Source organism: Salvelinus namaycush, unplaced genomic scaffold, assembly GCF_016432855.1.
Source record: "Salvelinus namaycush isolate Seneca unplaced genomic scaffold, SaNama_1.0 Scaffold687, whole genome shotgun sequence".
Classification (NCBI taxonomy): Eukaryota; Metazoa; Chordata; class Actinopteri; order Salmoniformes; family Salmonidae; genus Salvelinus; species Salvelinus namaycush.
The window spans coordinates 1-16,703 of NW_024061405.1; the positions used below are offsets into that span (position 1 = coordinate 1).

At 42.2% G+C, this 16,703-nt stretch overlaps 1 long non-coding RNA gene across 1 annotated transcript; it reads left to right on the plus strand.

The window, feature by feature from the left end:
• The first annotated feature begins 4,798 nt into the window (after positions 1 to 4,798).
• LOC120042433 lies at positions 4,799 to 5,263 on the plus strand. Its single transcript, XR_005476102.1, has 3 exons — positions 4,799 to 4,841; positions 4,952 to 5,056; positions 5,175 to 5,263. It is a non-coding gene; the product is annotated as an uncharacterized LOC120042433 (long non-coding RNA).
• Positions 5,264 to 16,703: the final 11,440 nt, after the last annotated feature.

Below are 16,703 nucleotides of genomic sequence, written 5' to 3' on the forward strand. Positions count from 1 at the left end.
GCCCCAGCAGAGCTCCTGATTGACACGTGTACTATGGTGCATTGAGTTGGTTGGAACCTCTCCAGCACGCTGATCAGAAAGGATGATTCATTTAAGATTGATTTCGAGTGTCCCTGGTGGTAATTTCCACAACATGGTGGTGAATTTCCACTACAATAGTTCAGAGATTTTATTGAAAAATGATACATTTTTACTCTCACAAAATTGACACCAGCATAATTGTCACTCCCTGACCATAGAGAGCCCTTGGGGTTCTCTATGGTGCAATAGGTCAGAGTGTGACTAGGGGTGTTCTAGTCTTGAATTTCTATGTTGGCGTGAGTATGGTTCCCAACTGGAGGCAGCTGATGATCGTTGCCTCTAATTGGGGATCATACTTAGTGTGGTCCTTTTCCCACCTGGGTTTGTGGGATATTGTTTTGTTTTGGTTCAGTGCTATGTGCGCTACGAACTGCACGTTAGTTTATTCTTTGTTGTTTGTTGAAGGTTCACTTTAATAAATATGTCGAACTCTACTCAAGCTGCGCCTTGGTCCGCTCATTATGTATACGACGAACGTGACAGAATATCCCACCACTACAGGACCAAGCAGCATGCCATGGAGGTAAAGGAGAGCTGGACATGGGAGGAAATAATGGGTGGATGCGAGTCACCAAGGAGTATAGGAGGACAGCGACGCCGCCGGGGTCCGCGGCCACAGAATGGGGGGGGGCACAAGGGGTGGTCGGTCGAGCCGTGGAGAGAGCCAGAGACCGTCTGGGAGTCGGTGGAGCAGTATATATAAAATAGGGTTTGTGAGATAGGACGGTAATTCTTTGCGAACAAGATAACTTAAATGGTTAATTAACATGTGTTGAATTAACCATAGATCCGATTCAAAAGACAATACTGAAATAAAGTCTAGAAAGGAAAAGAAGGGAAGCCTAATATAGCGGGGTGAGATACGAGATATTAACGAGTCACAAGGAACAACAGAAAAATAGGCTGCTAACTAGGGCCTTACGACCCCTGGAAAATAGCTTATAGTTGTATACGTGTGAGACCTAATGTCCGATCGAAAGACACCTCTATAGATAAACTTTCAAGAATGGAAAAGCACACATAGGTTAAGAGATACACATAGATTGTGAGCATATAGTGGGAGCACACACATAGGGAATAGTGACATACACATCAATTGTGAGACACATAGATTGTGAGAAGAGATCAGAGTTTTAAAAGCACATACACATAGATCGTGAGAAGAAGCAGAATAACAAGGAAAGGTAATTGAATAACATGGGTAGTAAATCCTCAAAGGAGGTCCCGTAATTAACCGGGGATGAGAGGTAAATCTAATGCCCAAAATTGAGAAAGATGTACGAATTTGAGAGATGTTGAGATGTAGAAAAATTTGAATTAATGATATAGTAGATACATAAGACGTATAGATAGTCAAGGGAAACAGCAGGTCGAGGGTTAGATACCTGGCTGTCTGAAGCCTGGAAAAGAAGGTAAGAAGGCAAGTGTGAGAGAAAGTTACAAGAAGGATATCAGCAGGGGAAAAATGATGTGCGTGTGAGACCTAATAACTTATTAAAAGTCACAATAGTAATTATTCCTAAATTCTGAGTAGGAGATAGAGAGAGTGACAAAAGTCAAGAGAGGAAAGGAAAAGAGAAGATAAGGGGACATGCAGAGAGAAAGAGAGAGGCAGAGACAACGAGAGAGAGAGGAAGGGGAATCATCGCCGGAGAAATGCTCGGACCTTTAAATTAGGGCTATTTTCTGGGAATTGTCTCGGTAGTACGTGCCTGATTTTACGACTACAGACAATTATAAATAGGGATATTTGCGAGGAGTCTTCAACATTTCATTAGCTTTGGTGGTCCAGGGGTATAGTTCTCACCTACCATGCTGGAGACCAGGGTTTGTATCCCAGCCTATACACCAATTGACTAAAATCTGGGTGTCTGAATGTAATTCAACTATTGATATGTTTTGCCTGGAAAGATTCGGTTGTTAATGTTTGTTTAAGATATAAACTGAACGTTTTAATAGCTTGTTAAGGTTCAATTGAAAGACTAATTCATTCTAAATAATAGCGAGGCGATTTCGATGTAATACGTTGTCTGTTGCCTAAATGGTCTGCTGGAATAACGTATTGAGAATGGAGTCGTATTTAAATGACTGAATCATAGAAGAGACAGTTACCTAAATCTAATGAATTCTAAATAATAGCGGAGAGATAATTGCGATAGAGTTGTGCCCACCGAAATGTGTTTTTTATTCTTATGAGAGAGATTAAAGTAGATGTCACACGTCAAAATTTGATGGATGACCCTATGTGAACCTATGTGACCGCTATGTGAACCTAAGGGGCTGCCTGTCAGGACATCCTGATGGTTAGGTGGGGGTCTTTGGGTAAGGGTCCAGTTGTCAGGTCAACCGGTAATGATTTATGACCCAAGCCTGATTTATGACCCTATGTAATGATTTATGACCCTATGTCATGTAGAAGGGTGCATGCCAATATTTGGGTTTCAGGTCAGGACATCGTGGTGGTTAGGGGGGTAGGGTTGAGTAAGTGACCAGGTGTCAGGTCAACTTGTTTCTCACGGTTTGGGGGTGGTTAATGCCCCTTTCAAAGAGGCTGGCTTTGCAGAAGCCTTATAAAGCGCCTGAACAATACCTGTTTAAGCCTGTACATGATAACCCCCCTGAATATTAAACAAAAATGACACCTATGCCAATTTTAGGGATGTTATGCACGGCTTGTCATGAACCCAGTGACCAAAGCCTTGAAAAAGTTCTGTGTGAAGCTCCAGAATGTTTTAAAGGATTTTTGGGTACGAGTGAGGGCCACATGTCTTACATATTCCACCCGGAGGATTCTACGGTAAAGATATTCACAGACAGTGGACCCAAACCCCTTTATCCGGCAAAACCTGGGAGTTTTCCCCCGGCTCTGGGGATGAGAGAATGGCTAAACATCAGGCTGGCGCTTTGTAAAATTGAACAGGTCCTGAGTGGTACAAATGTGCCAGGATATGCGTTGGAAGAACAGGTCTGCGGCCGCAGTGATCTCAAGGCTCTAAGAATTGCTTCAATGGACTATAGCCCTGACAACAAAGTGACAATTTTAGCCTGTGACCTTTATGATAAGTCTAATGCTACAAAGTCTGTCAATTCTCCTGTAGCTTCCAGAGCACGCAAACATGTAAACTTTTTTATTCCTGTGTTTAGTTTTAAATGGGTGGATTATCCAATTTTCATAACCCTTATGAATAAGCTGGACATTCTCTTCCAAAATGGTGAACAGTTACAGCGCTGGGCGAGGCTTTCCTTGAGACAGAGTCAAGACCAAAAGGCCCGACGTCGGATCTACCCCTGGAGTGAAAACTTACCAAGTGTTGATGAACCTTGCAAGAGATCCCGGCATTTTGATGGCCAACTGGACACTGATAATGGGGGATGGTTGCATCAGATCCCTGGATCTGTAAGAAAGGCTGCGTAAAAGACCTTAATAATGTAAGGCTATAAAATGTATGTACTAAATATTTTGAATGAAATAAATGGTTTTAAAAGCAGAATCTCACCACGTCATGAACTCGTTAGTTTGTTCACTCTTAGCCCAAAAACTTGCGGAAAAAAGCCATGTGCGCGCGTATGTGCGTGCGTGTGCTGTAGTGGCTGTGTGTGTGTGTGTGTTTCAAAAACAGAAAAAGGGGGCGAGGTGTTTGTTAAAAAAATACCCTTGCATCTGCGCTCAAGGCTCTCTATGCATGGGGTCGTTTGAAACCAAGGTTTACACTATCTGGCAAAACAGATGCCTAAAAGTCATTCAGCCCAGCGATCTCGAGACCTCCCCACCCCAGCATCTAGATGCTAGCCCCCGGAGATTTTAGAATATCAAAAGATACCTAATGTTTAGACACCCCCCCAATACCCTATGTTTGAACCAAATGGCAGGTGTTTGAACCACATGCCTTAGGCTTCAAAGATAACTTTGAGGCGGTTTTAGCGCGAAAAAATACGACACCACTAGAGTCAGACGGCTACAAAAGCTAAGCAAAACAGGTCCCCCTGTTAGCCTCGTTTTAGCGCATTTACCCTACAGCATTCCCCCAGGAATAGTTATCGGACGGACCCCGTTAAAAAAGATAATCTGGGAAAAACCTCCTCATGGATATTTCTGAAGGTTAGTTCTTGAAATAAATATTTACATATGCTATATATTAGATTTGTTTGTTCTGGGGAATTGTTTGAAAACGTTGTATGTTATAGAAATATTAAACAGGCCTTAGGGCCCGGATTCTTAACGTATAAAATGTCAATATTAGCTAAAATGATTAGAGCTTTAGTATTATCTAATGTTTTTTTTTTTTTTAGATTCTCAAACCTTCACGCAGATTCTCCGAGATATAACTGAACTCGAACCGGCCGTAGGGTCTCCGGAACAAATTGCTTACATCCCAACGCCGACCCTGAATTGTAGTAAGTAAGATCCAAGAATTCCGTAAGAATATTTATACCTTAAAAAACAAAAAGTGTCGGCATCTTATATTAAAAGTTATTTTATGTGTTTACAGCGGAAATACATCCTAGAAGGGGTGCGATAGGGAGTCTACACGGTTTCTGTGAAGGATATGCCTACGAGACAATTTTGCCCTACTCCCAGGATGTATTTACACACAAGCCGCAAACAGAGACTTTAAACGGCAGGTCAACTCCCCTGAGCCAGGACCGTTGGGCGCCCCCTATTAAACACCAACGGACAATCAGTGCCCAGATCCACAGGTCTGCTTCACCCGAACAATACTACTGGGAGGGTATTCACGAGACAGCGTTACAAGGACAAGGTATGAATCAATTATCATTTATATATATATTTTATTTTTATGCCTGAATATATAAAATAATATGTTTAAACATGGCCTAATGCTGTTTTTTTTTTTTTTTTTAATTTCAGGCTCACAAGCTACAGACCAGGCAGATGCTATAATTAGGGTTGCCCAAAGACATGTTCCCGAGTTCTCAGAGCTTCTTCAGAACAGCCCTCTTCAAAAAAGCCGAGGTATTTAATTAATGTATTGTTAATATATAGGCTTATATCTGAAATGTATTTTACATTTTTATCAAACATATTTTAGGGTTAATAACCTATTTTTCTGTATGTATTATTTTTAATGCAGACTCCTCGCCGGCTTATAAAGACATCCAAGAAGCTACACATCTAGATCCCGAGGAGGCGCCAAAGACCCCAGTCACCAGAACAGCGAAGCCTGATGATTTCAAAGTTTTAAATGACATTTCTGAGGTAGACGATTTGATGTTCTGTGAAGTGGCCAACCTTATTGAAGCGGCCAATTCTGGTGGGGCAACAGCCTCTTGTGAAATAGACCAAGCCGTGCTTTTCAAGGCTTTTACACAGGGTTTAAAATCACGAAAGGCTTTACTTCAACGTCGTATGGGTATTCTATTCGAACATCAATACAATCAGGATGTGTCATTCTGGCGTAGAGAGCTTCCCCGCATGTTAAACAACAGTAGGGTTAAAACAAGCAAATACCTCCGTTAAAAAACACATATGTAAAAAACACAAGCACACACATCCTTAAGTAGAGAAATGGCGCCCCCTATAGACCTAAGCGAGACAATTGAAACCCTCTTAGCGGAAATCCCTACAGAGCTCCAAGATATAATTAACCATATGAATGATTCTGGGCTAATTGACATAGGGGCTATAGATGAAAACCTATTATCCCAGATTCCCTCCGAACTCATTGAAATTATTACACGTATGAATGAGTCAGGATCTGCCGATGAAAACAGGTTATCACAGATACCCGAATCAATCATATCTTTAATTACCCAGATGAACGAGAGCCCTAGGTTTAATTCTGCACCCCCTACACCTCTAAGCCATCCTTTAACACCCATGTTCGAAGAGTCTGAAACCCAATACGATGTTTTTGAACAGCTGAACAAATGTCTATCAAATCTGGAGCGGGAAGGTCTTGATCACAATGTACAGAACGAGAGCCCTAGGTTTAATTCTGCACCACCTACACCTCTAAGCCAGCCTTTAACACCCATGTCTGAAGAGTCTGAAACCCAATACGATGTTTTTGAACAGTTGGACAATTGTCTAGCAAATCAGGATGGGGATGGTCTTGATCGCAGTGAACATGTTTTGTATCGAAATAAATTCCACAATATTGAGGTTCGACAGTTTTTCAATTTCGCATGGGGGGGTCAGATTCGGGAATATGCTGTGTTTTACGTAATGCTTATGGACACTTTGAATGAACTGGTAGATAGAGTTAGAGCTTATAGCCAACCAAGGGATACCTTACAGTTGGAAATTTTTGGAGACAGTCTGCAGAGCCGTGTATCGCTTATTTTAAATAAGGGTGAAGCAGATCTTGAACAATTTGTTAACCTGCTAGAACGCCTTGTTCAGTCAAATTTAAACGTGCTAGCAGATAGGACCCTCGAACTTGTAGTACAATTAGTCCGGCCACCACAAGGGGGCGGCGGGCAGAGACGTAAACTCGATAGCCTGATGCAGTCCGAAATCATAAGCAATAAAAAGGCCTACCTCATAATCGTTCACAATCATGGTAATAAGCTATGCTTTGCCATAGGTTTGGCCCACTTACTCAGCCCAGGATGTACAGAGCGCGAAGCGTTACAGAAAGCTCAAGAGCTACAAAAGGCTGTGGGTTTAGGTATACAGGAGGCTGTGGCTTTCTCCGACATAGGCAAATTTGAAAACTTTCTGAATATCAAGATTGTGGTTTTGTACCACAGCAGGGCTAATGACGCTCTCTTGAAGTTCCAAAATATACAAGAACCACACCCTAAGACTATGTACTTTTATGTGCAAAATGAGCATTACTATGCCGTAACTAACATCACAGCATTTTTAGGCGCCCCATATGTCTGTCCAGCCTGTCATACCGGCTACACCCGCAAGGGGGGGCACTCGTGCCGTTATAACTGTTCAGTATGTCTGGATAAACAATGCCCTATGCAACCGCTAAACTTGACACCCTGTGAGGATTGTCACCGCACATGTCGTTCGGCCTACTGTTACGAAAAACACAAAACTGAAACATGGCACCCCAAGGCCTGTAAATCTGTAAGCAGTTGTGACATTAACAAGAAATGTCCAAAATGTCATTGCAATTACAACCTTAAAATAGACAGCCCTAAACCCCATGTTTGTGGTATTCTACATTGCCCAATCTGTAAAGGGCCCTTGAAAAGCAGAGACGCAGAACTTGTTCAAGAAGTACCACATGAGTGTTACATTCAGCCCTTGGCTGAAGATGAACATACAGAGAAATATGTTTTTTATGATTTTGAGACAAATCAGCAATCAGGGGTTCACTTGCCTATTTTTGTATCTACCATGACTTTCACCGGTGAAAAGTGGTCGGCCGAGGGGCCCGATTGCGCCCGACTCTTTCTAAAACATTTTAGAAAGGCCCAGTACAGAAACTTCACGTTTATAGCTCACAATGCGCGAGCCTATGACTCCTATCTGCTTCTGAACCCTTTGATACAGCAAGGCGTGGCGCCCAGTGTCATTGCTCAAGGGAGTAAAATCTTATGTTTTGTTGACCACGCCTTCAAACAGAGATACATTGACAGCTTAAGCTTCTTACCCATGAGATTGGCTCAAATGCCAGAGGCCTTGGGTTTTGAAAACTCGGTCAAAGGCTATTTCCCCCACTTCTTCACATCTGAGGAGAATCTACATTATATAGGAGCTTATCCAGCCCCCGAAATGTACGGTTGTGATCAAATGTCTCCCAAAGAGCGTGAGAAATTCATGACGTGGTACGAGACAGTAAGACATGGAACTTTTGATTTTCATAAAGAGATGGAATCATACTGTGACAATGACGTGGTTATACTACGTGAAGGATGCCTCAGATTCAGAGAAGAGGTAATCAAAGATGCAGGCATTGACCCCTGGAGCTGTACAACTATTGCATCCGCGTGCATGAAAACCTATCGTACACACTATCTAACTCCAGCATCTATAGCTATCCCATCGCCAGACAACTACCGACGACAATTCAAGGCCTACTCTAGTGGTTCCATTCAATGGTTGGAGTACCTCGCCCAGGATAAAAATGTTTTTATCCAACATGCTTTGAATCGGGGGGAGAAGGCTTTTGGGCCTTACCATGTCGATGGATACACACAGATTGACGGTGTTGAGACAGTGTATGAGTACAACGGTTGTTTCTTCCACGGTTGTAAATTATGCTTTGTCCCCCAGGCCATGTGTCCTAACCCAAAAGACTTTTGGGGAAATGTACCAAGAGTTTCAAGACAAACTGAATTCTTTAAAGGCTACTTACGGGTTAAAAGTTGTGGTTTTGTGGGAACACGAATGGACAGCCCTGAAAAAGGCGGATCCTCATGTTCAGGCCTTCCTTACCCAATATGACCCTCCAGAGCCCCTGGAACCGAGACAGGCCTTGTTTGGAGGCAGGACCAATGCTTTGACATTGCGTTATGTAGCTCAACCCGACGAGACAATAGGCTATGTAGATTTTACATCCCTATATCCTCATGTAATGAGTTCCTCATGCTATCCTATAGGACATCCTGAAATTATTCACAGCGACTTTGACATACCTCAAAATTATTTTGGTTTAATCAAAGCGACTGTCTACCCTCCTAGGGGTCTGTTTATACCTGTGCTGCCTTACAAGGGGTCTAAAGGAAAACTTTTCTTTCCCCTTTGTCGCACATGCTGTGAACACAACAACCAGGAAAACCCATGTGATCACTCAGATCAAGAAAGAGCCCTGACCGGTGTATGGGTCACCGTTGAATTCTCTAAGGCTTTGGAGAAGGGGTATCGTGTGGCCAAAATCTTTGAAGTGTGGAACTTTTCCAGGAAATCAGACACACTTTTTAAAGAGTACATCAAGACCTTCTTGAGATGCAAGCAGATGGCTTCAGGCTATCCAGCATCGGTCACAGATCAAGAGAGTAAAGAGAAGTACATTCAAGACTACCATGACAGAGAAGGCATACTTCTTGACCCTGACAGAATACAGGTCAACAAAACCAAAAGAAATGTTTCGAAATTGTACTTGAACTCCCTTTGGGGGAAGTTAGCGCAGAGAAGCAATATGCTAACAACTTCGATCATTAAAGACCCGGAAGAATTTTTGGAATTTGTTTTTTCGGACCAATACGAAATTTCACATTTTTCATTCTTGAGTCAAGACATTGCCTTGGTGCAATGGCGGCGCAACCCAAAGTGGGTTCTACCCCCAGGTAATGTAAATGTGTTTCTTGCAGCATTTACCACAGCCTATGCCCGACTTGAACTGTACACCCTCATGGAACAGCTTCAGCGGCGGGTTCTTTACCACGACACAGACTCTGTGGTCTATGTAAGCAAGCCGGGGGATTGGAACCCCCCACTTAGCAACTATCTTGGGGGTTTAACTAGTGAACTCGCCGAGGGTGACCATATCACAGAATGGTCCTCATGTGGGCCCAAAAGCTATGCTTTTAGGACTAAAGACAATCACGTGGTGTTGAAAGCCAAAGGCGTGACTCAAAACTACGAAAATGCCCCGCGTGTAAACTTGGAATCAATCACGCGCTTGGTCGAGGGGTTCGTAAATGACAAGAATAGTGACTTGGAGATTTTGACCTCCTACAACAAAATAGTGAGGGATAAAAAGGGGTTCCATCTAAGAAACGCCCCACTCACTAAAAGATTCAGGGTAGTCTATGACAAGAGACGGCTATTGCCTGACGGTACCACATTGCCCTTTGGCTACTGACTTAGGCTACAAGCCCCAGTGTGTCTTAAAGCTTAAGATATAATGACGGCTGTCGAGGATTTTGACCCCCGTTTAAAACTGCCCTTTTCGGCCTTAATTGCAGGCCCATCAAACAGTGGTAAAACTTTTTTTGTAAAAAGTATTTTAGAGAATTCTGAACATGTGTTATCTCAAAAGCCTGACAATATTGTATGGTGTTATTCATGTTACCAACCTCTGTATGATGAATTATTGAAGACAATAAAAATCAAGTTTGTTGAAGGAATACCCGAATCTCTGTCTGATGATGAACTTCTCCCCCCACATAAATATAATCTGCTGGTTTTGGACGATATGCTATTTGCTGGTAGCGAACACCCCGAAATTGCACGAGCTTTTACCCAATATACTCATCATAGAAACCTGTCCGTGCTTTACTTGGTCCAGAATGTGTTTCACCAAGGTAAAAATAGTCGGACCATTAGCTTGAATGCCAACTACATGGTATTGTTTAAAAATCCTAGAGACAAACTGCAAATTAGCACTCTAGCTCAGCAGATGTACCCTGGACGGAAATCATACTTTATGGAGAGCTATGAGGACGCTACCAAAGAGCCATTTTCTTATTTAATCGTGGATTTAAAAGCAAATACTCCAGAACACCTTAGGCTACGTACAGGGCTGTTTCCGTGGGAGCGGCCTGCTGCATACCTTCCTAAAAAGTAAACGCTATGTCTCTGCGTTTAAAAAGAAACCTGCCCCTCTTGACAAGGCTAGTTGGGTCTACAGCTAAAGGACGGAAGGCCATCTTGGGTAGTTGTTCTTCAGATCTCATATTAGCCTTATGTGAGATTGCTTTGAATCTTCTCAAAGGACGCATTCCACTCACCCTGAACCAATTGAAAAAATTAAAGAGACAAAAGACCGCGATCAAACTCTTTGCCAATAAAAGGGCCAGTCTTCAAAAGAAAAGACATAGTATACAACAGTCTGGGGGTTTTCTTCTACCTTTACTCAGTATAGCCGTGCCCTTCATCACCAGCCTTATTGCGGCCAGACGTGGGGGTTGAACACGCGGTGTGATGGCCACTAAAATGTACTTGGTGCCACAACAAGAGTTGGATAGACTTAAAAATCAAATGCAGGGTCCTGAAAATATCAGACAAACAGCTGAAAATGATTTGGATACGGCCATGAAGGATGTTTTGAACCGAAAAGGATTGAACCCCTATGATAAGATCCAAAAATACACAAACCTAATGCAAAGATATTTGACTCTGGTAAAGCAAGGGGAGAGAGAGACCAACCATTTAACACTTTCCCTACCGGACCCTTTAACAGATGTCGAACCTAACGATAGCCAGGCCCCGGTAAGGCCTGTACCGGCGATCTTACCTAGTGAAGATCCTATGTCTGGTGAAGCTCAAATGCCTTTTGAAGATAAAGTTATGCATGACCTACTGACACATGTGCCTTTACGTAACAGGAAGAATGTTAAATACATTATGAACAAGATAAAAGACTCAAAGGGGTTAGCTGCTTGGAACGATTCTGGAGAGTTTATACTTCAGGGCGCTGTTGTTAGGGGGTCCCATATGGTGGACTTACTTAAAAGTACCACGGCTGCCCACAAGGTTGCTGATGACCGAAGGCCTCCCGGCTGGCGTCAGTTTCTTAAGGCCCTGGCAATCCTGAACATTCCCCTCTCGGGTGTACCCAACCATAAGCTTCGTCAACAGATTCAAGCTTTAAAACAAAAGCCTTCAACGAGATACAGCACCCCTAAAGATGCCCCAACGACACCGTCCCCCTATGAAAGCGATGATGCTAACTCATTTACTCCCATGAACGTCTCAGGACCTTTTCCTAATCCCGATCTCTCGGCGTGGTTAGACTTTTGAAAATGACTTTTGAATGACTATGATTAAATTCAATAAAATGTTTTATTTGAAAAATAAGCAATTTAACATTTGTGGCATTCTTGAAACATATGACGTGAGCATACGCCTTGATTACGCGTTCTTAAACGACACACATTTGAACACTTTTGATATTTTCTAACAAAACAAGATACAAAGTTATCATTACTTCTTAAATCATCCTTATAAAGAAACATAACATCTTCAAAAGAAACTCCCCGGGCTCTTTGGCACAGGTAAAATACACAGTGGTGACCGCATGTAGTGGAAAGGTTATCTTGCACTTGTTTGATGCTGTAGTAGATCTTTGAACCGTTTAGGGTCAAAAAATCTTTAATAGATTTAGGGAAATGTGAAAAACCGGGGGGAAAGCCATAGGAATCAAAAAAAGTTGAGATTTTTCTTCCACCTTCCTGTTCTAATGTCATAGCTAGCCAATGTTCACCAGGCATGTGTTTAGGATGGGTATTGACAATAAACATTGCAGGCCTCTCAGGCCATATCTCAATAGGTAATTCATCACAAGCCATCACTCCACAAAATTGTTTTCCAATCAAGCGGCTCATGAGCCCTTCCAACTCTTGGGTATTCATGTCTTTGCTCAAAGGTCCTTAATAATAATCCACTAAGACCTGTCTTCGGGCATTCACTTCCAAGATTGAATCAGAGCATGCGTAAACAATCATGCTAACTGTACAGGCTAAAGGTGTACGGAAACGCATTTCCAGCCTGAGGTTACCTTGGGACACCACAGACAGATTTCCTGAGGTGTCATCATCAGGGGATAAATTGAAAGCATACAACGTGTAACCCTCTGCAAAATCATTTCTGTCAATAGGTAAAGAGAGATCTTTTAGATGCCTCCCTGTAGCCAGGAATAGATTGTAAAATTCTCGCACAGATATGTTGTTGTTAAATTGGGGTTGGAAAGCCTTAGCAGGAACCTGACGTCCGTCCTGACAGAGAGCTACATACTCTGCATTGAAGTGTTGAAAATTAAAGGGGTTTTTATCTAAACTCCCCGTATTAGAGGCGTGATCAACCAGACCTATAACCACATATCTAGGTAAAGGGCCTAGAAATAGGTTTTCTTGACTGCAGATTCTACTGCCCACAGGTATGCTAAAGGTTTTCATGGTAATTCTTTGGAGAGGGTAAAGGGCATTTCCTTTCATCAAAGCATGTGAGTGACCCAGGCGTACGGCCGGAGATACAGACACTTTTTTAATAAAAAGGGTGGCCCCCAACACTTTCAAACTAAAATCCCCGTCTTGGGGAGACATCAGGCAAAAATCATCCTTGGCCCTGGTTAATTTTAATCTTAAATCAACCGAATTTAAGAGTAACCGTTCTTGAAAGAAAATGTCAGAGTGTATAGGGCCTAGCAAATGAAACTCTCGAGATTCGGCGCAGTAGCGAGCTCGTGCCGCTAGTCCTTTGTTTGCACCGGTGGAAGGGTCTGTCGATTCCATAGAGGCTCCTGCAGTATCCTTGCTAAACAGCCCGGCGCTAAATTGTGTTTTGAGAGTGTCTTCGGAGTAGTTTAGTAAACACTCCATGATGGCTCTATAAGGGTATGTGGCGCTGCTTTGACTGATTAGGCGTTCACCCAAAGTCACATCAACTTGGGAGAAAATGGTGGCCAAGGGGTAATTAATGAGACTCACTTTGGCATCGCCTGCAATATTAGACCCATCTCTTTTGGTCACTTTTAGACGTAAATGCACCAAGGTGTTGTTGAGGTCCAGATAGTTGTCACCGTGGCCTGGTATGAAAAATTCGATAGGCCCGTTATCGGTAATAGCAGAGAGAGGGGCTATCTCCACATAACTGGATCTATCTATTGAATGCTGCGTTAAAGGGGCCGTGAAAAGATCGAGTTCTGTCTTTATAGCTTCAGAGGACATTCGATGTAAAAGAGCCATGTCACTTATTCTTTTAGAAAATACTTCCTAGTATTCTTTTAGCCTGTTTTGGTTCAGACCTCCTCACTTTACCACGTCTTTGACTTACTGAGGTTCTTTTAACAGTTAACCGCCGCTTTTTAGGTGCCGGCCTGCGTCTTAAACCTGGGGGTCTCTTTTTTGGTCTTCGAGACAATATCATAAGCCCCGAGCCTTCTTGATGCTCCACATCTGGTGACGCCCTTCGGGTCATAGCATTGGCTACAACCTCACTTACTATATTTTTAGCCGCGGATTTTAAATGTGGTTTGGCTATGCTGAAGCCCCTCTTCATAAACGGTAAAACCATCCTAAAGAGGTTACGGAATATACCGCCTATCCCCGCACCATACATTGTCGGTGCTCCATGATATCCTGGTAGTCCATTACCAACTTGATCCACATAGTATGAAACATAACGGTTAGGGTCGAGCTGATGGTGCTCCATAACTCTTTTATATGTATTATGTTTATAAATATAATACAGATATTATATATGTAGAGAGGTTTTGGTGGGTCTAAAGTGGAGTTTTACAATCGTTTTACCATAAGTAAATTCAATGTTTTCGTTCTGATCCGTTTTAAGCTCAACCAGAATGTTTTCAATATAGTTCTTGCTGACATGTACGTAGTGCGGCTTGTCATAATTGACAGTGACGATGTCCCCATCCTTTCCGTCTATATGAACTGTTCGCAGGAGGGGCACACAGGTGTCTCCGACCCTTTGATAGGTTATGATGTCGGTATACACAAATATGTTGTAAAATCCTGCATGTATATCCGCAGGGAATGGGAATAATTTATCGTTCACATACGTCCATTTATTGGGACCCATCCCCAACATGTAGGCTAAATTACCGCTGGTCTTTATACCTCCGTTAGCAGGCCCTGAGATTTGTATCCTTTTATGGATTGGATTGTAGAATAGGAATATTTCCATCTTGTTCAGGGTTAGGTGTTCATTCAACTCTGAGACGATCCTGTCGACGGTTCTATAGAAACCTTTTTTAAGCTTAATAAGTTTTGCAGGTTCCGATAACCTTTTGCAATAAAAATCACGGTCCTTAGCTTTGATATTATACCAACTATGGGGGTATGTAATCTCGCTGAGACCTACTTCCCAAGCCTCTGATAACTCTATAGGCTTTGGAAAATTGGTTGTATAATTCGAACTCTGATTATTACGATATATCTGTGCCGACGCATTACTGGGGAGAGTCAGGTAGAAGCCGCTGTGTTCCATGATGCCCAACTGTGTACACGCGACTGATGCGCTAGTTATCATGACTAGGGGTTTAAATTAATCCCCGTTGCCTCCACCACATCATGCTCCAATACCCAACTGTTGAACTTTTGAGGCCAGTTTTTCCAGCGGACCAGCAACCATTTTTTACCCTTTTCTCTCTTCTGATCTAGAATCTCCTCCACGTGAAAGACTTTGTCTTTACCCAACTGGACCTTCTGTAATTCCTTTTCATAAAAAGATCCCTCTATAAGATCCCCGTCATAATCTTTTAATTTGTAGACCGGGGGAATGCGTGGCAGACATTCTGTAACGGTAAACAACTCCGAGCTAAAGCCTTGTTCGTATTTTTTGTCGAAAACACCCCTCAACTTTGATATACGAACCAAGTCACCCACTAGGAATTTAAAAGTCATTTTTTTCTTACGGCGAAGTGGGAACAAACCATACATATTTTTAAAGACTTGAAAAGAGTTTTCCGAAGAGACCTCCGAGGGCTTCATACGTATACTCTTATGGAAGCTGTGGTTGTACCCGTTTACTAAATCCTGAACTATGTCTGTATATCTGTGGGTGTTGTGAGCTGTAAAATATCGCCACATCCGCTCTTTCAAAGTCCTATTAAAGCGTTCCACAACCGAAGCTTTCAAATCAGAGCCTGTAGCAAAATGTATTATTTTATACTTATTCATCAGCTTCTGAAATGTTTTATTGAAGAATTCTTTTCCGCCATCAGTCTGCACTTTATTGGGTGCTCCTCCTGCCTTCAAGATCGAGTCAAAGGCCCGGGTTACCTCGGCCCCGCTCTTATTTTTTAAAACCCTTACAAAGGCTACTTTAGAGAAAATATCTATAACCGTTAGCATGTAGCGATTTCCATCATTTTTATCGGCAAGGGCCTGCATGTCGCATAGATCCGCCTGAAATTGGGATAAGGGATGCGTAGAAAAAACTCTATTTCTTGGAAATTGTTTTCTTACAGATTTATGGAGAGTATAGGCATCCTGCTCTGATAACCACTCACTCACTTTAGCATCGCTTAACAGGCTACCTGTTTCTTCGGCTATTGCTCTCTGTAAACGCTCTTTACCACCATAAGACCCGGGGTTAGCGGGATTATAATAAATGTTTTTCAACAGCTGTTCAGCCATCCTTCTTGCCTCTCTGAGGGACAATAACGTTAATGAGCCACTTTCAAATAACGACAACATTTCAGTTTGAGAATTTTTATTTTTTTAACACCAAGTATTACGTATACAACCAATTCAGGATTTGTTGCAAGATACAAGTCCCAGTTTTCTCAACAATCACATCATGCAACACCCTGTATATATGGTTTAGATTTACAGGTTTGTGTCGCTGAATTTTTAAAACACACACGTCGGATATATAAGTATATAAACAACAAATATGATACACGTTCACATTAAATGGGGGTTCAAACAAATAATGCAAAATCTTAGCCAAAGTTACTTCTAGCTCTTCAGACTCATCAACAATTCTTGATACCATTTGTGTCCATTGCAAACTCCCACCCGTATGTCGTACATGATTCATGATTTGTTCCATTTTCAGCAAACGCTCTACATTAGCCCAGGTATTGTGTGTCGTGTAGAACGATACATTATTCACTTTATTTTCAATAATCTGATGCATAACATTTGTAAGGTCTCTCAAAAGAAAAAATGTATTTATTCGCTCCAACATCGTAGACACATAGTTACCCATAGCTTTTACGTCTAAATAACAAAATGTCACTCGGTCTCTTGGGATTTATTGAGCCAGAAAAGCACCACATCAGCAACCACAG